Source organism: Salmo salar, chromosome ssa11 (assembly GCF_905237065.1).
Source record: "Salmo salar chromosome ssa11, Ssal_v3.1, whole genome shotgun sequence".
Taxonomy (NCBI): domain Eukaryota; kingdom Metazoa; phylum Chordata; class Actinopteri; order Salmoniformes; family Salmonidae; genus Salmo; species Salmo salar.
This window is the reverse complement of record NC_059452.1, coordinates 51,878,185-51,896,117: the sequence shown is the minus strand read 5'-3', so window position 1 is coordinate 51,896,117 and position 17,933 is coordinate 51,878,185. Positions and strand designations below refer to the sequence as shown.

At 47.7% G+C, this 17,933-nt stretch overlaps 1 pseudogene; it reads left to right on the top strand.

Annotated features, from left to right (window-relative positions):
• LOC123725171 (corticosteroid 11-beta-dehydrogenase isozyme 2-like) overlaps positions 1-17,633 on the top strand; it is a 142,553-nt pseudogene extending 124,920 nt beyond the window's left edge.
• Positions 17,634-17,933: the final 300 nt, after the last annotated feature.

Genomic DNA, 17,933 nt, shown 5'->3' with positions numbered 1-17,933 from the left:
AGGGCTGGGGTGAATCACTGTAAGAGACAGGACTGGGGTGAATCACTCTAACGACAGGGCTGGGGTGAATCACTCTAAGGACAGGGCTGGGGGTGAATCACTCTAAGGACAGGGCTGGGGGTGAATCACTCTAAGGACACGCATGCGCGCACACACGCGCACACGCACACGCACACACACACGCACACACACGCACACACACACACACACACAAACCACAATAGTACATTCTCTTTATGTAATCACTGTTCACTGCCAGGTGGTGTTGGTTACAGGAAATACACACCCACGTACAGTACCTGCAGAACACGACCAGGACAAGAGATAGGACACGACAAGGACAAGAGATAGGACACGACCAGGACAAGAGACAGACACGACCAGGACAAGAGAATGGACACGACCAGGACAAGAGATAGGACACGACCAGGACAAGAGACAGGACACGACCAGGACAAGAGATAGGACACGACCAGGACAAGAGACAGGACACGATCAGGACAAGAGACAGGACACGACCAGGACAACAGATAGGACACGACCAGGACAAGAGATAGGACACGACCAGGACAAGAGATAGGACACGACCAGGACAAGAGATAGGACACGAGCAGGACAAGAGATAGGACATGACCAGGACAAGGGATAGGGACACGACCAGGACAAGAGACAGACACGACCAGGACAAGAGATAGGACACGACCAGGACAAGAGATAGGACATGACCAGGACAAGAGACAGGACACGATCAGGACAAGGGATAGGACACGACCAGGACAAGAGACAGGACACGACCAGGACAAGAGATAGGACACAGCTTTAGGTTTATACATCCTACGTACCTGCAGGAGACGACCAGGACAAGAGACGGGACACAGATTTAGATTTTATGCAAAACAATAAACATAAATAAATAAAAAGTGTGCATCCCAAATGGGCCCTGGTCAAAGTAGTGCACTACATACGGCTCTGGTCAAAGTAGTGCACTACCATAGGGCCCTGGTCTAAAGTAGTACACTACCATAGGGCCCTGGTCTAAAGTAGTACACTACCATAGGGCCCTGGTCAAAGTAGTGCACTACCATAGGGCCCTGGTCAAAGTAGTGCACTACCATATTGCCCTGGTCAAAGTAGTGCTCTACCATAGGGCCCTGGTCTAAAGTAGTACACTACCATAGGGGCCCTGGTCTAAAGTAGTACACTACCATAGGGCCCTGGTCTAAAGTAGCACACTACCATAGGGACCTGGTCTAAAGTAGTACACTACCATAGGGCCCTGGTCTAACGTAGTACACTACCATAGGGCCCTGGTCTAAAGTAGTACACTACCATAGGGCCCTGGTCTAAAGTAGTACACTACCATAGGGTCCTGGTCTAAAGTAGTACACTACCATAGGGCCCTGGTCTAAAAGTAGTACACTACCATAGGGTCCTGGTCTAAAGTAGTACACTACCATAGGGCCCTGGTCTAAAGTAGTACACTACCATAGGGCCCTGGTCTAAAGTAGTAAACTACCATAGGGAATAGGGTACCATGAGAGATGTATCCCTACATGCAGGACAAGACACACGACGTAAGAGAAAGAAGTGGGTTTTAAACGGGTTTACATGATCTGTTCTAAGATCAATCAATCACATGTATTTCTACAGCCCTTTTACATCAGCCGTTGTCACAAAGTGCTTATAGAGGAACCCAGCCTCAAACCACATTATCTGTTGTTTTTAAGAGAGGAAGAAGGGTTTTTAAAGCAGCACGACAAAAAGGCCCCCCTCCACAGAGATAACAGGTTTTGTAGGAGCATCCGAGGGAGGAAGGGAGGAGAAGGGAGGGAGGAGGAGGAGGGAGGAAGGAGGGAGGAAGGAGGAGGGAGGAGAGAGGAGAGAGGAGAGAGGAAATAGGGAGAGAGGAGAGAGGAGAGAGGAGAGAGAAGGAGGGAGGAGGAAAGGGAGATTATGGAAGTGTCATTTACACCAGAGACTGTGTGTGTCGGTTCAGTGCCTCTCCTCACTCAAGATGAAGGAGAAAGGAGAGGAGGAAGGAGGAGGGACAGAGGAAGACAGGGAGAGAGGGAGATGAAGGAGAAAGAGGAGGGACAGAGGAAGACAGGGAGAGAGGGAGATGCAAGTGAAAGGCGGAGGGACAGAGGGAGAGAGGGAGATGAAGGAGAAAGAGGAGGAGGGACAGAGGAAGACAGGGAGAGAGGAGATGAAGGTGAAAGAGGAGGAGGGACAGAGGAAGACAGGGAGAGAGGGAGATGAAGGAGAAAGGAGAGGAGGAAGGGAGGAGGGACAGAGGAAGACAGGGAGAGAGGGAGGTGAAGGTGAAAGAGGAGGAGGACAGAGGAAGACAGGAGAGGGGAGATGCAGGTGAAAGAGGAAGAGGGACAGAGGAAGACAGGGAGAGAGGGAGATGCAGGTGAAAAGGGAGGAGGGACAGAGGAAGACAGGGAGAGAGGAGATGCAGGTGAAAGGGAGGAAGGACAGAGGGAGAGAGGAGGGACAGAGAAGACAGGGAGAGAGGGAGATGAAGGTGAAAGGAGAGGAGGGACAGAGGAAGACAGGGAGAGAGGGAGATGAAGGAGAAAGGAGAGGAGGAAGGGAGGAGGGACAGAGGAAGACAGGGAGAGGAGATGCAGGTGAAAGAGGAGAAGGGACAGAGGAAGACAGGGAGAGAGGGAGATGCAGGTGAAAGAGGAGGAGGGACAGAGGAAGACAGGGAGAGAAGGAGATGAAGGTGAAAGAGGAGGAGTGTGCCCTGTGGCTGATGTGAGGCAAGCTGTGTGGCTTGGCGAGGCGTCTCTTACAACAGCTTTCTTAGTTCTGCAGTAACTGTTACTAGGAGACCTCGTCTGCCTCTCAGATGGCTCCCTATCCCCATAGGGCTCTGGTCCAAAGTAGTGCACTATGTAGGGAATAGGGTGCCATAGGGCTCTGGTCCAAAGTAGTGCACTATGTAGGGAATAGGGTGCCATAGGGCTCTGGTCCAAAGTAGTGCACTATGTAGGGAATAGGGTGCCATTTGAGACACAGCCCTCAGCTATCCCTTACACATACTCACAGATGGATCCAATCCGTTTCTGTCTGTCTGCCAGTTCAATGTTTTGAGTCTTGTGGTTTCTGAAATCGATTGAAACGTCCCTCTGTGAGTATCAGAAATTACACGTGCAGCATATTTATATTACAAAAGTGTCCCGAATGGCTTCTATTTGTTTGGGGAAGAAAAAAATTCTGTATGTTTTGGCGAAAACCTCGTACTGTCTATTGCTTCACACCATGTGGGTTGGCTGGGTTCACAAGGCATCTTATTTTCACCGTCCTGCATGAGAGCTGAGCCAATCACTAAGACTTGCATCCCAAATATAGTGCACTACTTTTACCCAGGGTATATAGGGCTCCGGTTAAGAGTAGTGCACTAAATATCTGAAATAGGGTGCCATTTGGGAGGCGGCAGCCCTCAGTGAATGGTTAACTTCCCGGTTAAAGGTTCACTAGTTTAACCAGTAATCAACAGTTAGTAATGAAAAGCGTTGTCTCCTTCACGTGTTCCTCTGCGTTCCTACATTCCTGCATGTTATCACGACATCTTCTGTTTCCATTTTCATCAGTTGTAAAAAAAAATGCCAAAAAAACCCCCAGATCAATAGATGTGTTTTATAGACCACTATAGACAGTTGATGTCAAGCGGTGGCTGTTACCACGACTGAAGCTGTGGGACGATTCGTTTTACATTTTGGTCATTTAGCAGACGCTCTTATCCAGAGCAACTTACAGTAGTGAATGCATACATTTCATTTCATGCTTTTTTTTGTACTGGCCCCCTGTGGGAATCAAACCCACAACCCTGGCATTGCAAACACCATGCTGGCATTGCAAACACCATGCTCTACCAACTGAGCCACAGGGGAAGACCAATGGGGAAGACCAATGGGGAAGACCAATGGGGAAGACCAATGGGGAAGACCAATGGGGAAGGCCAATGGGAAGGCCAATGTTTTCACACCCCCATGACATTTAACCTACTGAGTAACCCCCTTTTTCATCCAGACAAACGGAGCACAATCTTAAACCCACCAATCTGTGATTTTAAATTTGAGTACAAATGTCCCTGGGAAGCTTGTCAGCTCTAACTGTGTACTGTGTTGTGGTTTTATAGTTGTTAAGCGATTCACCAAATGTTTGGTTCGGTACCTCGGCATGTTTCATTCTTGGAATATCATGCTGGTATTTGTGGATCTTTAAAATGTCAGCGTGGAACATAACATTACCCTTTTTGTTGTTGTAGAACGTAGATAGTGTGGAAAGCATAGAGGTCCTACTGCCTGATCTGAATTCTAATCCCTAATTCTATGGTGAGAGGACGGCTACCTAGGGTCCACAGGTCATGGTTTGAGTTGTACTGTAGAATGAGATGTGACCGACTACTTTCCTTATTTCAGAATGACTGTGACCCCACGTACTACTCTCTAGTCATTCAGTTCATTAACCCCAAAACAAAGAGCAAAGACAAAGCAATTTTTACCTTTTCAGAATTTCATAATGTATGCTAAAAAGCGACAGTGTATCCTCTCTTTGTCTGTCTCTCTCTCTCTCTCTCTCTCTCTCTCTCTCTCTGTCTCTCTCTGTCTCTCTGTCTCTCTCTGTCTCTGTCTCTCTCTGTCTCTGTCTCTGTCTCTGTCTCTCTCTCTCTGTCTCTGTCTCTGTCTCTCTCTTTGTCTCTCTCTTTATCTCTCTCCTCTCCCTCTCTCTCTCTCTCTTTATCTCTCTCACTCTCTCTCTCTCTCCTCTCCCTTCTCTCTCTCTCTCTCTCTCTCTCTCTCTCTCTCTCTCTCTGTCTCTCTCTCTCTCTCTCTCTCTTTATCTCTCCTCTCCCCTTCTCTCTCTCTCTCTCTCTCTCACTCTGTCTCTCTCTCTCTCTCTCTCTCTCACTCTGTCTCTCTCTCTCTCTCTCTCTCTCACTCTGTCTCTCTCTCCTCTCCTCTCCCTCGCTCTCTGTCTCTCTCTCTCTCTCTCTCTCTCTCTCTCTCTCTCTCTCTCTGTTTCTCCTCCTCTTCAGTACCCTTGATTTTCTTCATTGATGAACCAGACTTGGATTAGTGGTATCACCGTCAATGACCTGTCATTCCCTCCCTTCCTTCCTCACCAGGCTGTGACACAGGCTTCGGGGAAGGCTGCAGCGTGCGTCTGGACGCCCAGGGTTTTTCAGGTGTTTGCTACGGTATTGGATCTGTGTGGGGGAGGGAGCCAGGGAGCTCCAGAGGACCTGCTCCCCTCGTCTCACCCTACTACAGGTGGACATCACCCAGCCACAGCAGGTCCAACAGGCTCTTCTAGACACCAAGGCCAAACTGGGCCTCAGAGGTAAGACACTTACGGCCCATACACACAGATAAACATCCATGCAGGAATTACACACACACACACACACACACACACACACACACACACACACACACACACACACACACACACACACACACACACACACACACACACACACACACACACACACACACACACACACACACACACACACACACACACACGCTGGAACACACACACACAGCCACACAGCCACACACACACACACACACACACACACACACACACACACACACACACACACACACACACACACACACACACACACACACACACACACACAGATACAAACCAATATCTCCTATATGGTATACTGACCTAATGACACCCTATCTCCTATATGGTATACTGACCTAATGACACCCTATCTCCTATATGGTTCACTGACCTAATGACACCCTATCTCCTATATGGTATACCGACCTAACGGATGTTTTGGGACGCAGTTTGAGTCTCTTCTAAAGGGCCTCATTAGTAATCAGGCACAAAGAGCATGTCCTCAGAGAGAGAGAGGGAGGGAGGGAGGGAGGGAGGAGGGAGGGAGGGAGGGAGGAGGAGGGAGGGAGGGAGGGAGGGAGGGAGGGAGGAGGGAGGAGGGAGGAGGGAGGAGCAGCACACGCTAGCCACACGGGACGGAAGGCAGAAAATGTGAGGCAACATACTGTAAATACCAGCTGAATTTTGTTTACTTGTTAAAAGTAATTTAAAGGTGAGTGTGTGTGTGTGCAACCATAGTGTGTTTGTGTGTGTGTGTGTGTGTGTGTGTTGGTTGTATGTGTGTGTGTGTGTGTGTATGTGTGTGTGTGTGTGTGGTTGTATGTGTGTGTGTGTGTGTGGTGTTGTATGTGTGTGTGTGTGTGGTTGTATGTGTGTGTGTGTGTGTGTTGTTTATGTGTGTGTGTGGTTGTATGTGTGTGTGTGTGTGTGTGTGTGTGTGGTTGTATGTGTGTGTGTGTGTGTGTGTGTGTGGTTGTATATGTGTGTGTGTGTGTGTGGTTGTTTGTGTGTGTGTGTGGTTGTATGTGTGTGTGTGTGTGTGTGTGGTTGTGTGGGCGTGTTTGTATGCAAACACTAGTGTGTTTGTGTGGGTTTGTGTGTGTGGGTTGTGTGTGTATGTGTGTGTGGTGTGTGTGTGTGTGTGTGTGTGTGTGATTGTGATTGTGTGTGTGCAACCACTAGTGTGTGTGTGTGTGTGCAACCACTAGTGTGTGTGTGTGTGTGGTTGTATGTGTGTGTGGTTGTATGTGTGTGTGGTTGTGTGTATATATGTGTGTGTGTGTGTGTGTGTGTGTGTGTGTGTGTGTGTGTGTGTGTGTGTGTGTGTGTGTGTGGTTGTGTGGGCGTGTTTGTATGCAAACACTATTTGAGTGTGTGTGTGTGTGTGTGTGTGTGTGTGGTTGTGTGGGCGTGTTTGTATGCAAACACTAGTGTGTTTGTGTGTGGTTGTGTGTGGTTGTGTGTGTGTGTGTGTGTGTGTGTGTGTGTATCAGAGGAGGATGTAATCAAAGAACTTGAATTAAAGGTCAAACACTCTCCTACACACTCTGTCTCCTGGGTGGGCTGTGTGGGGGGTTGGCTGGGAGTCAAGGGGTCAGCTGCATGTTTCACTTGGCTGTAAACAGCCCACTCACCACAGAGCCAGGTGCTAAAACAGATGCTTTATTCTCTGGGATTAACATTTATTTATACCGGCAGTATTTAGATCCTGGTGTACCAGCCTCTCTCTCTCTCTCTCTCTCTCTCTCTCTCTCTCTCTCTCTCTCTCTCTCTCTCTCTCTCTCTCTCTCTCTCCTGGTGTATATTAATTAACAAACAGTAAATATTACACTCACAAAAGTTCCAAAAGAATAAAGACATTTCATATGTCATATTATGTCTATATACGGTGTTGTAACGATATGCAAATAGTACAAAAGGGAAAATAAATCAACATAAATATGGGTTGTATTTACAAATGGTGTTTGTTCTTCACTGGTTGACCTTTTCTTGTGGCAAAAGGTCACAAATCTTCTGCTGCTGTGATGTCACACTGTGGTATTTCACCCAGTAAATATGGGAGTTTATCAAAAATCTGTTTGTGAACAGAGCCCCAGGACCAGCTTGCTTAGGGGACTCTTCTCCAGGTTCATCTCTCTGTAGGTCATGGCTTTGTTATGGAAGGTTTGGGAATTGCTTCCTTTTAGGTGGTTGTAGAATTTAACATCTCTTTCTGGATTTTGATAATTAGCGGGTATCGGCCTTATTCTGCTCTGCATACATTATTTGGTGTTCTACGTTGTTTTGCAGAATTCTTCATGCAGAGTCTCAATTTGGTGTTTGTCCCATTTTGTGAATTCTTGGTTGGTGAGCGGACCCCAGACCTCACAACCACAAAGGACAATAGGTTCTATAACTGATTCAAGTATTTTTAACCAAATGTTATGTTCCTTTTCAATGCATATAGGCCCTTCTTGCCTTGTCTCTCTCGGATCGTTCACAGCTTTGTGGAAGTTACCTGTTGCGCTGATGTTTAGGCCAAGGTATGTATAGCTTTTGTGTGCTCTAGGGCAACGGAGTCTAGATGTAATTTCTATTCTTGGTCCTGGTAACTGGACCTTTTTGTGGGCATCATTATTTTGGTCTCACTGAGATTTACTGTCAGGGCCCAGATCTGTTAGGGCTCCAGGTCTGTCAGGGCCCAGTCTGTCAGGGCACAGGGTCTGTCAGGGGCCCAGGTCTGTCAGGGTCCAGGTCTGTCAGGGGCCCAGGTCTGTCAGTGCTCAGGTCTGTCAGGGCCCAGGTCTGTCAGTGCCCAGGTCTGTCAGGGCCCAGGTCTGACAGAATTCTGCAGAAGATCTAGGTGCTGCTGTAGGCCCTCCTTGGTTGGGGACAGAAGCATCAGATCATCAGTAGACATTTGACTTCAGATTCTAGTAGGGTGAGGCCGGGTGCTGAGGAATGTTCTAGCGCCCTCGTCAATTCATTGATATGTATGTTGAAGATGATGGTGCTCAAGCTAAATTTCTGTCTCACCTCTCTCTCTCTCTCTCTGTCTCTCTGTCTCTCTATCTATCTGTCTCTCTGTCTCTCTGTCTCTCTGTCTCTCTCTCTGTCTCTCTCTCTGTCTGTCTCTCTGTCTGTCTCTGTCTATCTCTAGGTCTGTGGGGCTTGGTGAATAATGCGGAGTATGTGTTAACTTCGGGGATGCAGAGTTGTCTCTGATGTCTAACTACCGTGGCTGTATGGAGGTTAACTTCTTTGGGACTCTGAACGTCACCAAGACATTCCTGCCTCTGCTGCGTCAGGCCAAGGGACGACGTCACTATCTCCAGCCCTGCAGGTGGGTGACACACACACACACACACACACACACACACACACACACACACACACACACACACACACACACACACACACACACACACACACACACACACACACACACACACACACACACACACACACACACACACACACACACACACCACACTCAGAAATACAATTCACCACATACTCATAGACACACCTCCCATATTGTCTCATCACAACGTTCAGGGGTTTAAACCAGTCTGGTTTTGATATAAACACAACGTTCAGGGTTTAAACAACTCTGGTTTTGATGTAAAGACAACGATCAGGGTTTAAACAAGTTTAGTTTTGATATAAACACAACGTTCAGGGTTTAAACAACTCTGGTTTTGATGTAAACACAACGTTCAGGGTTTAAACAAGTCTGGTTTTGATAGAAACACAACGTTCAGGGTTTAAACAAGTCTGGTTTTGATATAAACACAACATTCAGGGTTTAAACAAGTCTGGTTTTGATATAAACACAACATTCAGGGTTTAAACAAGTCTGGTTTTGATATAAACACAACGTTCAGGGTTTATACCCGTCTGGTTTTGATATAAACACACATTATGTTACAATCAATGCCTCCAATCAAAAGCGTGTTGTTGTGTCCTACCATGTGGTTAAACTGATTACTACCCTGTCATAATGAATATCATGGTGGTGGTGTCGGTACATAACATTCTGTACGTCAGTGTATTCCTCTAAATGACCGCTGTATCCCTACACCAGGGCTTTCAACCCTGTTCCTGGAGAGATACCCTCCTATAGGGCAGGGCTCTCCAACCCTGTTCCTGAGAGATACCCTCCTATAGGGCAGGGCTCTCCAACCCTGTTCCTGGAGAGATACCCTCATATAGGGCAGGGCTCTCTAACCTTGTTCCTGGAGAGATACCCTCCTATAGGGCAGGGCTCTCCCACCCCTGTTCCTGGAGAGATACCCTCCCATAGGGCGGGGCTCTCACACCCTGTTCCTGGAGAGATACCCTCCTATAGGGCAGGGCTCTCCAACCCTGTTCCTGGAGAGATACCCTCATATAGGGCAGGGCTCTCTAACCCCTGTTCCTGGAGAGATACCCTCCTATAGGGCAGGGCTCTCCAAACCTGTTCTTGGAGAGATACCCTCATATAGGGCAGGGCTCTCTAACCCTGTTCCTGCAGAGATACCCTCCTATAGGGCAGGGCTCTCCAACCCTGTTCCTGGAGAGATACCCTCCTATAGGGCAGGGCTCTCCAACCCTGTTCCTGGAGAGATACCCTCCTATAGGGCAGGGCTTTCCAACCCTGTTCCTGGAGAGATACCCTCCTATAAGGCAGGGCTCTCACCCTGTTCCTGGAGAGATACCCTCCTATAGGGCAGGGCTCTCAACCCTGTTCCTGGAGAGATACCCTCCTATAGGGCAGGGCTCTACAACCCTGTTCTTGGAGAGATACCCTCCTATAGGGCAGGGCTCTCCAACCCTGTTCCTGAAGAGATACCCTCCATAGGGCAGGGCTCTCCAACCCTGTTCCTGGAGAGATACCTTCCTCCAGGGCAGGGCTCTTCAACCCTGTTCCTGGAGAGATACCCTCCTATAGGCCAGGACTCTCCAACCCTGTTCCTGGAGAGATACCCTCCTATAGGGGCAGGGCTCTCCAACCCTGTTCCTGGAGAGATACCCTCCTATAGGGCAGGGCTCTCCAACCCTGTTCCTGGAGAGATACCCTCCTCTAGGGGCAGGGCTCTCCAACCCTGTTCCTGGAGAGACACTCCTATAGGGCAGGGCTCTCCAACCCCTGTTGCTGGAGAGAGACCCTCCTATAGGACAGGGCTCTCTAACCCTGTTCCTGGAGAGATACCCTCCTATAGGGCAGGGCTCTCTACCCCTGTTCCTGGAGAGATACCCTCCTATTGGGCAGGGCTCTCTAACCCCTGTTCCTGGAGAGATACCCTCCTATAGGGCAGGGCTCCCACCCTGTTCCTGTGAGATACCCTCCTATAGGGCAGGGGCTCTCCAACCCTGTTCCTGGAGAGATACCCTCCTATAGGGCAGGGCTCTCCAACCCTGTTCCTGAAGAGATACCCTCCTGTTGGGCAGGGCTCTCCAACCCTGTTCCTGGAGAGATACCTCCTCTGGGCAGGGCTCTTCAAACCCTGTTCCTGGAGAGATACCCTCCTATAGGGCAGGGCTCTCCCAGACTGTTCCTAGAGATATACCCTCCTATAGGGCAGGGCTCTCCAACCCTGTTCCAGGAGAGATACCCTCCTCTAGGGCAGGGCTCTCCAACCTGTTCCTGGAGAGATACCCTCCTATTGGGCAGGGCTCTAACCTGTTCCTGGAGAGATACCCTCCTATAGGGCAGGGCTCTGACCCTGTTCCTGGAGAGATACCCTCCTAGGGCAGGGCTCTCCAACCCTGTCCCGGAGAGACACCCTCCTATAGGGGCAGGGCTCTCAACCCTGTTCCTGGAGAGATACCCTCCTATAGGGCAGGGCTCTCCAACCCTGTTCCTGGAGATATACCCTCCTATAGGGCAGGGCTCTCCAATCCTGTTCCTGGAGAGATACCCTCCTATAAGGCAGGGCTCTCTAACCCTGTTCCTGGAGAGTGAATGCAGGCAACGGGACTTGCTTCACATAGAGTTACAGAGACATGTAATGGAACGCAGTGTTTATACTAGTCAAGCTGTCATGGTCAGGCTGGATGTATGGAGCCGGATGAGACCCACTTGACACAGATAACTTACAGGTGGGCCCATTGTCCAGGGAATATCCCAAATGGCCTATTGTCCAGGGTATATCCCAAATGGCCTATGTGTCCAGGGTATATCCCAAATGGCCTATTGTCCTAGGGAATATCCCAAATGGCCTATTGTTCTAGGGAATATCCCAAATGGCCTATTGTCCAGGGAATATCCTAAATGGCCTATTGTCCAGGGTATATCCCAAATGGCCTATTGTCCAGGGTATATCCCAAATGGCCCATTGTCCTAGGGAATATCCCAAATGGCCTATTGTCCTAGGGAATATCCCAAATGGCCTATTGTCCTAGGGAATATCCCAAATGGCCTATTGTCCTAGGGAATATCCCAAATGGCCTATTGTCCAGGGAATATCCCAAATGGCCTATTGTCCTAGGGAATATCCCAAATGGCTACCCTATTCCCCTTAAATTGTGCTCTACTTCTGTACAAGGCCTGTCTGGTCAAAAGAAGTGAACTACCTGGGAATAGGGTGCCATTAGGGGTCTCAGACAGGTTAAGGAGAGTTTATGGGCTGACAGCAGTGACATGATGTTTTATAAACATACTCTCATAGCCTGAAGGAAGAGCTGATGCATATTTTAATATGGATGAACCAGTGTCCAGCTGGCCAGCAGCATACCACCCTGCATACCACTGCTGGCTTGCCTCTGAAGCTAAGCAGGGTTGGTCCTGGTCAGTCCCTGGATGGGAGACCAGATGTTGCTGGAAGTGGTGTTGGAGGGCCAATAGGAGGTACTCTTTCCTCTGGTCTAAAAAATATCCCAATGTCCTAGGGTAGTGACTGAGTGGTATTAATGCAGCTCCAGGAACAATATGACCTCTGAAGCTAAGCAGGGTTGGTCCTGGTAAGTCCCTGGATGGGAGACCAGATGTTGCTGAAAGTGGTCTTGGAGGGCCAGTAGGAGAACTAGAACATGAAATGGTACACACCCAGAATATTAGTTTATGTGGAGGTGCTGACTAATGGTAAATAACTATAAACTATCAAAATAAAGACTAGTTGAATACTTCATGTGTGATCTCCCAGCAATTTAATGGGTAATTACCAATGTTTCGGCATCACTGTGCCTTCCTCAGGGTGATGTCATGAATATTTGTAAGAACAGTAAGAAACACTCTTTCCTCTAGTCTAAAATATATCCCAATGCCCCAAGGCAGTGATTGGGGACATTGCCCCCTGTGTAGGGTGCCTTCTTTCAGATGGGATGTTAAACGGGTGTCCTGACTCTCTGTGGTCACTAAAGATCCCATGGTACTTATCTTAAGAGTAGGGGTGTTAACCCTGGTGTCCTGACTAAATTCCCAAACTGGCCCCTCATACCAGCTTCCAATTGGCTCATTCATCCCCCTGCCTCTCCCCTGTAACTATTCCCCAGGTCTTTGCTGTAAATGAGAATGTGTTTCTCAGTCAACTTACCTGGTAAAATATATATATATTTTTAATCTTTACTGACATGTATTTTAATATGTAGGAATCAGTGTTCTTTTCTTATCTTTACTGGTGTCTTTTAATGTTGTCCATATAAAAATAAACATTAATCGAAGGGCAAAGTGCGTAAGTTACATTTTATCAATACTATTAAGATATTAGAACGTGATATGACTAGAGGAAATAGTTAACACGTGTAAATAGGATAAACAATAGTGGGGAAAGTTACGTCCCAGTCCCTTCAACCCTCTGAAACAAATATCTATTTAGAATATAAAATACTGACGTTGTGGTCTCTCTGTCTCTCTGTCTCTGTCTCTCTCTCTCTCTCTCTCTCGCTTTCTCTCTCTCTCTCTCTCTCTCTGTCTCTCTCCGCTGTCTCTGTCTCTCTCGCTGTCTCTCTCTCTGTCTCTCTGTCTCTCTCGCTGTCCCTCCCTCCCTCCCTCCTCCCTCCCTCCTCCCTCCCTCCCTCCCTCCCTCCCTCTGTGTCCCCTCCAGGAGAGCAGCCGTTCCCCTGTCTAGCAGCGCACGGAGCCTCCAAGGCAGCTCTCAACCTGTTCATCAACACACTGCGCCACGAAATGGAACCCTGGGGGTCAAAGTGTCCACCATACTGCCATCCTCATACAAGACAGGTGAGGGTTAAAGGTCAGAGGTTAGGGGTTAGGGTTATAGCTGGAACCCTGTGGGGTCAAAGTGTCCACCATACTGCCATCCTCATACAAGACAGGTGAGGGTTAAAGGTCAGAGGTTAGGGGTTAGGGGTCAGGGTTCTCGCATCCACCATTCCACTCTTCTCATACTAGATAGGTGAGGGGGAACCTGGGGAGCAGGGGAAGGGTTTGGGTGTAACACACAGTGGATATGAATGGGGGTCAGGGCAGGGAATATGCAAAAAGTTGTCACATCCAACACAATGCAACCAGGTTCACCTTCCCTCTCTCTCTCTCTCTCCACCACCAAGCCCCCTTACTACCCCAGAATTCAAAACAGACCAGGTTCACCTCTTCCCTCTCTCTCTCTCTTTCCACCACCAAGCCATCTTACTACCCCAGAATTCAAAACAGACCAGGTTCACCTTGCTCTCTCTCTCTCTCTCTCTCTCCACCACCAAGCCCTCTACAGTATCTACACAAATGTATCTTCCTCTGTCTTTGTACCTTTGGCTGTCTCTCTGGTGGAAGGTGATCTAAGGGAGTACAGACTAACAAAGGGTGGTGTGACAGAGTGTAGATGCTAGATGGGATGGGGACTAACACCAGAGAGATGCTAGATGGGATGGGGACTAACACCAGAGAGATGCTAGATGGGATGGGGGACTAACACCAGAGAGATGCTAGATGGGATGGGGACTAACACCAGAGAGATGCTAGATGGGATGGGGACTAACACCAGAGAGATGCTAGATGGGATGGGGACTAACACCAGAGAGATGCTAGATGGGATGGGGACTAACACCAGAGAGATGCTAGATGGGATGGGGACTAACACCAGGGAGATGCTAGATGGGATGGGGACTAACACCAGAGAGATGCTAGATGGGATGGGTACTAACACCAGAGAGATGCTAGATGGGATGGGGACTAACACCAGAGAGATGCTAGATGGGATGGGGACTAACACCAGAGAGATGCTAGATGGGATGGGGACTAACACCAGAGAGATTCTAGATGGGATGGGGACTAACACCAGAGAGATGCTAGATGGGATGGGGACTAACACCAGAGAGATGCTAGATGGGATGGGGACTAGAGGAGTGGAAACCCCAACAGGACAAACTTCATCCTGTCATTCTCACTCTAATCTTCTGACGACGCCATAGCAGCGTACTAAATCAAAGTGGAAAGAGAAAATTACCGAAGGGGGAGATGGGAGCTATAAAAGATCTAGAATATAAACATGAAATAAGGTCCCTTTAAAACACCCACGTGTCTTTGGCAGTTAAGATTTTAAACATGCAATTTGATTCGTCTGATGTTTTATCCTTATTTATGTAGCTGTTTATTATAACGTGGTGTGTGAATACTGGTCCCTGATCTTATTCATGTACAACTAGCTGTCTGCCAGCGTTTTCCTGAAGCAGAGCGGTTCACACTGTATCCTCTAGAGTAGTATGGAAACAACAGACCTGTATATAGTCCATGTAGATATGTCTGGTGGTATTAGACTGGGATAGATGGATATCCCCTAAGAACAACACAGACCTGTATATAGTCCATGTAGATATGTCTGGTGGTATTAGACTGGGATAGATGGATATCCCCTACAGAACAACACAGACCTGTATATAGTCCCATGTAGATATGTCTGGTGGTATTAGACTGGGATAGATGGATATCCCACAGAACAACACAGACCTGTATATAGTCCATGTAGATGTCTGGTGGCATTAGACTGGGATAGATAGATATCCCTACAGAACAACACAGACCTGTATATAGTCCATGTAGATATGTCTGGTGGTATTAGACTGGGATAGATGGATATCCCTGCAGAACAACACAGACCTGTATATAGTCCATGTAGATAAGTCTGGTGGTATTAGACTGGAATAGATGGATATCCCTACAGAACAACACAGACCTGTATATAGTCCATGTAGATATGTCTGGTGGTATTAGACTGGGATAGATAAATATCCCTACAGAACAACACAGACCTGTATATAGTCCATGTAGATATGTCTGGTGGTATTTGGGATATATGGATATCCCTACAGAACAACACAGACCTGTATATAGTCCATGTAGATATGTCTGGTGGTATTAGACTGGGATAGATATCCCTACAGAACAACACAGACCTGTATATAGTCCATGTAGATATGTCTGGTGGTATTAGACTGGGATAGATGGATATCCCCTACAGAACAACACAGACCTGTATATAGTCCATGTAGATATGTCTGGTGGTATTAGACTGGGATAGATGGATATCCCTACAGAACAACACAGACCTGTATATAGTCCATGTAGATATCTCTGGTGGTATTAGACTGGGATAGATGGATATCCCTACAGAACAACACAGACCTGTATATAGTCCATGTAGATATGCCTGGTGGTGTTAGACTGGGATAGATGGATATCCCTACAGAACAACACAGGAAGTGCAGCTGTCGATGTGATCTTGATTGGTAGTAACAGTGTAATTATTTATTCATGCACTCATTATGCCGATCACCATTTGTGAACCAAGACAAACATTTTTACATGTTACAAACTTTATTTTATGCTAATAGCAGCACTGATGATATAATAGTGTGTAATTACATCCCATTTATTGTAGAGTGACCACATGGTGGACCTCAATCTGTCTCTTCTGATTGGCTCGCCATGTGTGGAACTAGACTAACATATTTACATATTAGCATTTTATTAGCATGTTATTATTACCGTATTAGCATGTTATTAGCATGTTAGTATTACCTTATTAGCATGTTATTAGCGCCTTATTAGTATGTTATTAGCACCTTATTAGCATGTTATTAGCACCGTATTAGCATGTTATTAGCACCCTATTAGCATGTTATTAGCGCCTTATTACCATGTTATTAGCACCTTATTAGCATGTTATTAGCGCCTTATTAGTATGTTATTAGCACCTTATTAGCATGTTATTAGCACCTTAATAACATGTTATTAGCAGTAAATATTATGTATTGCTCTTACCTATGTATTAAATAATGATCTAAATTCAAATTAACTCAGTCCTTTATATATTCTGATTCCAGGTCAGTCCAGTAACCAGGAGTACTGGAATAAGATAGAGAACCTAAGGTGTAAGGGGAAACTCGACGTTAACTCAAACCCTCTATATCTTCTGATCCCAGGTCAGTCTAGTAACCAGGAGTACTGGGAGCGTCAGTACAAGACCCTGATCCACAACCTGTCCGCAGGCCTGCTGGAGGAGTACGGGGAGGACTACACCCGTGAGACCAAGGACCTCTTCCAGCGCTTCGCCCAGTCGGCTAACGGGACCTGTCGCCAGTCGTCAACACCGTCAGTGAGGCGCTGCTCTCCCCCGGCCCCTGGTCCGATATGCCAGACCCGGCTGGGCCTCATGTACTTCATTTATAGTTATTTCCCTCTGAGTCTCTCAGACAAGTTCCTCCAGAGACTGTTTGTCCAGAAGAAGATCATCCCCCGAGCGCTGAGGAAAAAGAGAATGGTCTCAACGGCAGCCTCAGCCTCAACAACAACAACAACAATAACAACAACAACAACGCGGAGAAGATAAAGAAGTAAAACAATGAGATGTGTGTTTGTTTTGAGGTAAAAACAAAAACAAAGTGGAAGCTGTAGGACCACTTACGTCAGGTTAAAACACGCTCAGTAGTGTCGTTGTCTATTTCTGTTTGAATATTGTGGTTTTACATTGGTTTTCATATTGAAGGGCTCATTACATTGGTGTTCATATTGAAGGGCTCATTACATTGGTGTTCATATTGAAGGGCTCATTGAAGATGTATTTGAGTGGCTTCTCCTCCTGGTAAACGGCACACCAACATAGCTGGCACACAGAGACATATATTTAGAGAGTTTGGCCCAACTTTTAGAACCGACGCCATGTTAGCACCTTAAATATGGCTGGCACAAACACGGCTGGCACCAACATGGCTGGCACCAACATGGCTGGCACCAACCAGGCTGGCACAAACATGGCTGGCACCAACACGGCTGGCACAAACACGGCTGGCACAAACACGGCTGGCACAAACACGGCTGGCACAAAACACGGCTGGCACCAACACGGCTAGCACCAACACCGCTGGCACCAACATGGCTGGCACAAACATGGCTGGCATCAACACGGCTGGCACCAACACGGCTGGCACAAACACGACGGGCACAAACACGGGCTGGCATCAACATCGCTGGCATCAACATGGCATGGCTGGCACCAACACGGCTTGCACCAACACGGCTGGCGTCAACACGGCTGGCATCAACACGGCTGGCATCAACATGGCTGGCTCAAACACGGCTGGTATCAACACCGCTGGCACCGAACCGGCTGGCACCAACATGGCTGGCACCACAGAGCTCT